General features: G+C 60.0%; 1 protein-coding gene across 29 annotated transcripts in view; it reads left to right on the top strand.

Moving 5' to 3' along the window:
- The first annotated feature begins 1,375 nt into the window (after positions 1 to 1,375).
- Positions 1,376 to 6,257, top strand: part of Ncor2 (nuclear receptor corepressor 2) — a 162,576-nt gene continuing 157,694 nt past the window's right edge. For 26 of the 29 annotated variants that reach the window (XM_076561252.1, XM_076561254.1, XM_076561232.1 and 23 more), the window contains exon 1: positions 1,376 to 1,485. The gene's annotated coding sequence lies outside the window, so the exon portion shown is untranslated. Of the gene's footprint in view, positions 1,486 to 1,618; positions 1,783 to 6,257 lie in introns of those variants that run through there. The other 3 variants (XM_076561230.1, XM_076561246.1, XM_042267964.2) reach the window with 3 other exon arrangements.

Genomic DNA, 6,257 nt, shown 5'->3' with positions numbered 1-6,257 from the left:
CAGAAGACATCCTGATTCTTCTTCCCTAAGAGAGAAATCTAAAAGGATGCAAATGAGGGAGTGTCCCTAGTTGACTCCAGGGGACCGGTAGGAAGGCTGGAGAGGGAGGGCTAGCCTTGTCTCTAGCCTCCTCCAGGCAGATCCAGCTGGCCTTCTGCAGGTTTGGTTGTGGCTTTTACATTGTCAGCTGGGCAGCCAGAGGGGGTGAAACGAGATGGGCGTGTGCCCCTGACCTATGACTCCCGTTCCAAAGGGCACCCGCCCACTGGTACACTTCCTTTTTTTTTCCCACTCTTAGGCTCGGTTTCCCCCTCCACCATCTGCCCCCCCTCCCCACGTTCCATTCAAAGCTCAGGGGTGGAGAGGGAACCCGCTGCATGGGTGCAGGAACCCCAGCACCCCTGAGGAAGAGGCCCCTGCCCTGGCAACCGCACACTCCCGCCGCAGCCATTCCCCTGCTCCCTAGAGGCTCCCTTGTTGGCAGAACCGAATCTGCTGAGACTTCACTCCAAAAAAGGAAAGTTAAATTGAAAAAAAAAAAAAAAATTCAAACTCTCCAACGCGTCTAGGGAAAGCAGAAGGAGAGGGAGGAGGCGGCTGGGCTCCCTTGCCTGGCTGCTGTTAAGATCTAAGGCTGAGAGGGCCCACTGTGGGGTGTGTCACTGCGCCCCTGAAGCTTGTGGGCAAACTACCACTGAGGCTGAGTGTGGTCCTGGATGTGTGTCCAAGGGTGGGTGAGCGCAGCCTAGGAACGCATCCTGGAAAATTCCTTGTGGGTGTTGACTCGAGGACGTTATGGAGCCCGGCAACAGGGGAACCGCACCGAGACCCGCGTGCTGTGAACTTGCGTGGGCCTCTCTAGGATGTGCTATGCCAGTCACTGAACCTGTTCGCCCCTGGCTGTGGTCCGCCAAGGGTTCCCCCAAGGGCTGATCTCCCAGGCGAGGCCCAGCGCGTCTTTGAGCATCTGCAAGCGTCTCTGCGGGCTCCGTGGGTGGCCCTGCCCCGGGGGCGTCGTCTCCGCATCCCCCCTCCCCTGGACACTCCTGAGTTATAATTTAATAGCTGAAACGCGATTCCCGTGAAGTCTCTGGGGTTCGTGGAGCAGGAGGGGGCGGGGAGCCGCTTGCTCCGCCTTCAGAAACGCTGCCCGCCGTGCGCGCACCGCGGCGGGGTGCGCAGGCCTGGAAGGCGTGCACGCGGGCCCTTTAAGGCGGCTGGGGCGGGCCTCCGCCAGGCCCCGCCCCTCGCCCCGCCCCCTCGCCGCCAGGAGCGGAGCCGCGGGCAGCGCAGGCCGGGCCGCATCCCCGTCCCCGCGCCAGCCGCCCGCGCCCGCCATGCGCGCCCCGCAGCGGCCCGCGCGCCCGGGCCCCGCGTCGTAGCGCGGCGGGCGGAGACCGCAGGCTCCCAGCCCGGGCCCGCCGTGTCCTCGAGCCCGATCGGCGCCGCCGCCCGGCGCCAGCGCCCGGTGCCGCCGCCGGCGAGGTGAGTCGGGCCGAGTGCGCGGAGGGCGGCGGGGAGCGGGTGGCTTCCGGGCCGGGGCGGCGCACGCGGCGGAGTTGGCGCCCCCGAGGGGACAGGCGGCGCGGCGGGGCGCGCGCGGGGGCGCGGGAACTTCGGGAACTCCCGGGACCTTGCAGGGCGGTGCAGGCCGCGACCCGGGCACCCGGGACCCTGCGGGATGGAGCAGGCCAGGACTAGGGGACCCTGCCGGGTGGAGCAGGCCGAGAACCGGGGACCCTGCGTGATGGAACAGGCCAAGAGCCGGGGACCCTCCAGGCGGTACAGACTGGGACCCGGGCACCCCCGGGGTGGCGCAGCTTAAGGACTTGGGGATCCTGTGGGGGTGGCGCAGCCTGAGGACTGGGGAACCCTGCAGGGAGGTGCAGGCCGGGACCCCGGGACTCTTCTGGGGTGGTACAAGCCAGGACCCGGAGACCTTCTAAGATGGCACAGGCTAAGACCCGGAGACCCTGCAGGGAGGTGCAGGCCAGGACCTGGGGACCTTCCCGGGTGGCTCAGGTCAGGACCCGGGGACTCTGCGGGTGATTTAGGCCAGGACCCCGGTACCCTCGGTATGTCTAAGGCCAGGCCCCGCGGACCCTGCAGGGTGGCGCAGCCTGAGGACTGACTGATGGACCTTTTAGTATGGAGCAGGCCAGGACCCGTGGACCCTCTGTTGTGGCGCAGCCTGAGGACCCGGATTCTCGGGTGGGTTGCGCAGCCCGAAGACTTAGGGGTCCCTCCCGGGCGGCTTGCTCCGGGGACTCTGGGGGGTGGCGCAGGCCAGGATCTGGGACCCTCGGGGATGGCGCATCCTGGAGACCCGAGGAACCCTGTGGGCGGCCGCGCCCCCCCTCCCCTCCGGTGACGCGGCGCCGCCTCCTGCTCCCTTCCCTTGGCTGTGCGGATACTTCGGATGCCACTAGTTTGGGAAGTTGCAGATCCGAGCCTAGTGGGGCAGCCCGGAGCCCCAGCGCCCCCCGGACGCGCGTGGGAAGCGGCCTCCCCTCCCGACCTTGCGGGAGGAGAGCGAGGCAGGCGTCCATAGGGGCGGTCCCGGGGGCCCCGGGAGCTGGGGGCGCCAAGCAGCGGCGGCTGCATAATCTTTACATTGTAGCTTTCTTCGCGCAGCCAGGTCCACCCGCCGGCGTGCGCGCGCCCTCCCCGAGAGTCTGGTGCAGGCAGCGGGGGCGGATCCGTTCAGTCTCAGCCTCCTCCCTTCCTCCCCTTCTCCTCCCCCCCGTTGGTGAGAACTGGTTTTATTACGATTACGGTTTTTTTTTTTCCCTCCCCCTTTGCAGATTTGGTGGAGGGATGTGTGTGAGGGGGTTGGTAGAAGTGGGAGGCAGAGGGTCCCTGGGGGGCTCTGTGGGCAGTGTTAGGGTGGCCTTGACTTTGCCCTTTTGAATCCAGCTCTGGTCCCTGCGGCTGCTTTGATGAAAGGGTCTCTGAAGCCAGGCGCGTGTAGGGGGGGGCATCTCAGGCCACTGCTGGGGACTTCGTGGGTGGCCTTTTTTTTTTTTTTTAATTGTTGAGGAGGGGGCAGGATTGTCAGGGAGGCTGAGGCGAGCCTGAGGTGGCCTGAGGCCTTAGCGTTCTTGCTGGTGCTGCCCCTCAGCCCCTGGGTTCGAATCTTGCGTGGCTGGCTGACTGTGATGGGGGCAGATGACTTCACCTGATTTGTGCTTTCCACCCTCTCTTCTGAAGTGTGAGGGTTGAGGGTTTAAAAAAAAAAACAAAAAAAACAAAAACAGTTCTCAGGTCTGGGGTGCTTCCGTGAACCGAGTCTATGTAGAGAGAGGGGTCCTTGGATAGGTTACTATGACTACTGTTATTTCCGGATTTTCATCCCTGCTCTGTCGTCGGATTGGGGAAGCCCGTGGGGAGTGTCAGCCGCCCCACCTTCGGGAGCTGGGAGGGTCTGATGGAGGAGGCCCCCGGGATGGAGGAGGGCCAGGCCTCAGCCCATTGAACACAGGCAAACACAGAGTTGGCAGCTAGCTGAGCTGCCGAATGGTGGAGGAGGAAGCGAGGGCATTTCGGGTACTGCCTGGCTTCCCTGCCTGCATTCCGTGGCCCTGCTTGGAAATTTACCGCTGTGGCCTTGGGGTGCCAGGGGAGCCTGCGGGTGTTCAGGTCCAGACGTGGGCTTGGGAGTGACTGTCCAGACCTGGCCTCTTCCCACGGAGCTATTTACGCTTGCCCAGGGATCAATACTATTGATAAACCCATGTCCGTGGTAATGTGGCTGTCAGGCCCCGGTGAGGGATGGAGACCCCGCCTGGGGCTGTGCCCCTCCCCCCTTAGTGAGGGCTCATGGCTTAATCCCTTCTTTTCTCCCAATGAATACCCCTGCCGCCTCCCAGAGGTCCCCTAGCACTGCAAACAGGAACTGAGCCGCTGCACCACTGGATCTGGGATTGTTCTGGGCCAGCAGGTGCTTGCCACCCCGTATCCCCTTCTCCACAGGGACCCTGGAGTCCAGGCTGGAACAACGAACCGGTTGTTTCTAGCTGGATCCCACCCTAAGGGGTCGGTAGGGAACCTGGTGCTAACCTCTGTGATGGGGGGCGCGGCACCTTCTCACCACCCAGTTAGCCGGGAGAGTGATCCGGCTGGCAGATCCCATGTGTTATCACCAGGGGCTGGAGGCTGGGTTTTTTTTTTTTCCCTCGGTGTGCATTTTTCCCTGCTGTTTCCTGTTCATGTCTCCAATACCATAGAGCAGCCTCCCCAGGTGATACCTCAGGGACAGTTCTCTGCAAGGGTGGCAGCTTGCAGGAGCTGGTGATTCCTGCTTAAGATGCCCAGGGGATAGGTGTGTGTGTGTGTGTGTGTGTGTGTGTGTGTGTGTAAAACTGAGCTGAGGCAGCTGTCTGGGGAGGGCAGGGCTACACAAAGCCAGGTGGTGGGGTTAGCTCAGAAGACCCACCTCCCCTGGGGAGGAAAAGAAGGTTGGGAAGAGTCAGGTGAGCCTCCTCTAAGGAAATCCACCTTACAGTGTGCCAGGTGAATTCTGTTCTCTGAGCTGGCAGATCTGCACGGCAGGAGCAAAATGGTGACATCCAGCAAGCGCTTATCGTGTGTGCCATCATCCAGCAAGCGCTTACTGTGTGCATGCCAGCATCAGAAAGCCCTTAACTGTGTGTGCCAGCATTTAGAAAGTGTCTTTGTGTGTGCACCAGGCATGAATCTACCGGAACATCCTGAGGTGGGCTATGGGGACGTGCCTGTCCTATTTTATAGATGGTGTCACAGAAGCCCAGAGAGGTTTGGGGACTGGCCTTGGAAGCCGGGGCTAACACCTGGGTTGTTCATGGGTCACGCAGCAGACAGCTTTGGCCTTGCCCCGCTGCAGGGAGGATGGGAGCAGGAACGGACCTTTCTCATGAGGTGGCACCTGCTGATCTTCGCAGGGCTGTGGGAGGAGGGCAGCTTGGAGACTGGGAACTCGTTCTCCCAGGGTTTGGAGAGGGGGCGGTGCCAGCGGCAGGCTGGCATTTCTTTGAAGTCTCATTTTATCTCAAACATTCATGCAAATTTTTGGCATCTGCCTTGGCGACAGGGCCGTGTTTATTTTGAAATGAAAACAGGGGTTTGAATTATTTAGCATGGTGTCTAACAGGGCATAAAGCTGCAAGCGAGAAGCCCTGTAGCCTGGAGTCCTCAGCTCGGTGTCTCCCTGGGAAATCTGGTTAGGGACATACCTGTGCTTGCCTGGAGATATCCTGCTCCTAAGAGTGTCACAGGTCAGAGGGTGCTGCTGCCCAAGGTCATGGGACTGTGTGCCAATGGGGGTGGTGATCGAAGTCAGAGTTCTCTTGGTGACACCTCTAAGGTAGAGCAGAGTGCAGACACTCCACACCGACCTGCCCTTGGGTCCCTGCCCGGTCACCACCTTCTGGTTCATAGATACCTAAAGGATCACGGAAGCATGACGGGACAGGCTGCCTGATCCGCTTTGACTAAGCTGGTGGTTGATTTAGCGTTGTAAAACTTCCAAACAGTCTTCTGGCTTACAAAGGAGGTGTGCCCAGGCTGGTGCCTATAGGACTTGTAGGTCTTATCTGTCAAGTTGGAACCCTGCCCTCCACCAATGGGAACTAGCGGGGATTGCAGAGGTTTACGTTTGGTGCTTAGTGGTACAGCATCAGTCTGTTTGGCTCAGGGGAGGTTACTGAATCTCTCTAAGCCTTAGTTTGTTCATCTGTAAGATGGGGCTACCACCATCTCTGCTACTGCTGCCGCCGCCGCCACTGCTTATTAATGTCTTGAGGGTCATGCAAGTCCTCACGTGGCTTTGGATCTGCTGTCATTGTATGTGGCGTCCCCATTGGAGAGCAAAGACTTAATTTGTCACGGGGACTCGTGTCCTTTATACTTGCTGTTTGGTTGGACAGGATTCAGTTCGCCATCTTTTTTCCTTGTAAATTTATTATTACTATTAATTATTATTATTATTATTATTATTATTATTATTATTTTGTAGTGCCCATGGCCTCCTGTGCTAGGCAAGTATTTGTACCACTGATCTACACCCCTAGTCTAGAATCCTCCCTCCTGAGGGGCTGCTAGGAAGACTCCTCCTCCAGTGTCTGGCTGGCCTAGCATCTTTCCTTGACCCCAGGTTGGGCTTGTTGCCCTCTGGAGACTCAGGGTTCCTCCCTTCTCCCTGGTTGGTGGCTCTTGGCTCAGCTTCCTCTCTCTGTTCTGGAAGCTGAGGTTTCCCCTCCCACCTGTAATTAACCTGCTTG

This window comes from Peromyscus maniculatus, chromosome 23 (genome assembly GCF_049852395.1).
Source record: "Peromyscus maniculatus bairdii isolate BWxNUB_F1_BW_parent chromosome 23, HU_Pman_BW_mat_3.1, whole genome shotgun sequence".
NCBI classification, from domain to species: Eukaryota; Metazoa; Chordata; class Mammalia; order Rodentia; family Cricetidae; genus Peromyscus; species Peromyscus maniculatus.
Note: the sequence above shows the minus strand (reverse complement) of the source record. Positions and strands in the feature narration are given on the sequence as shown.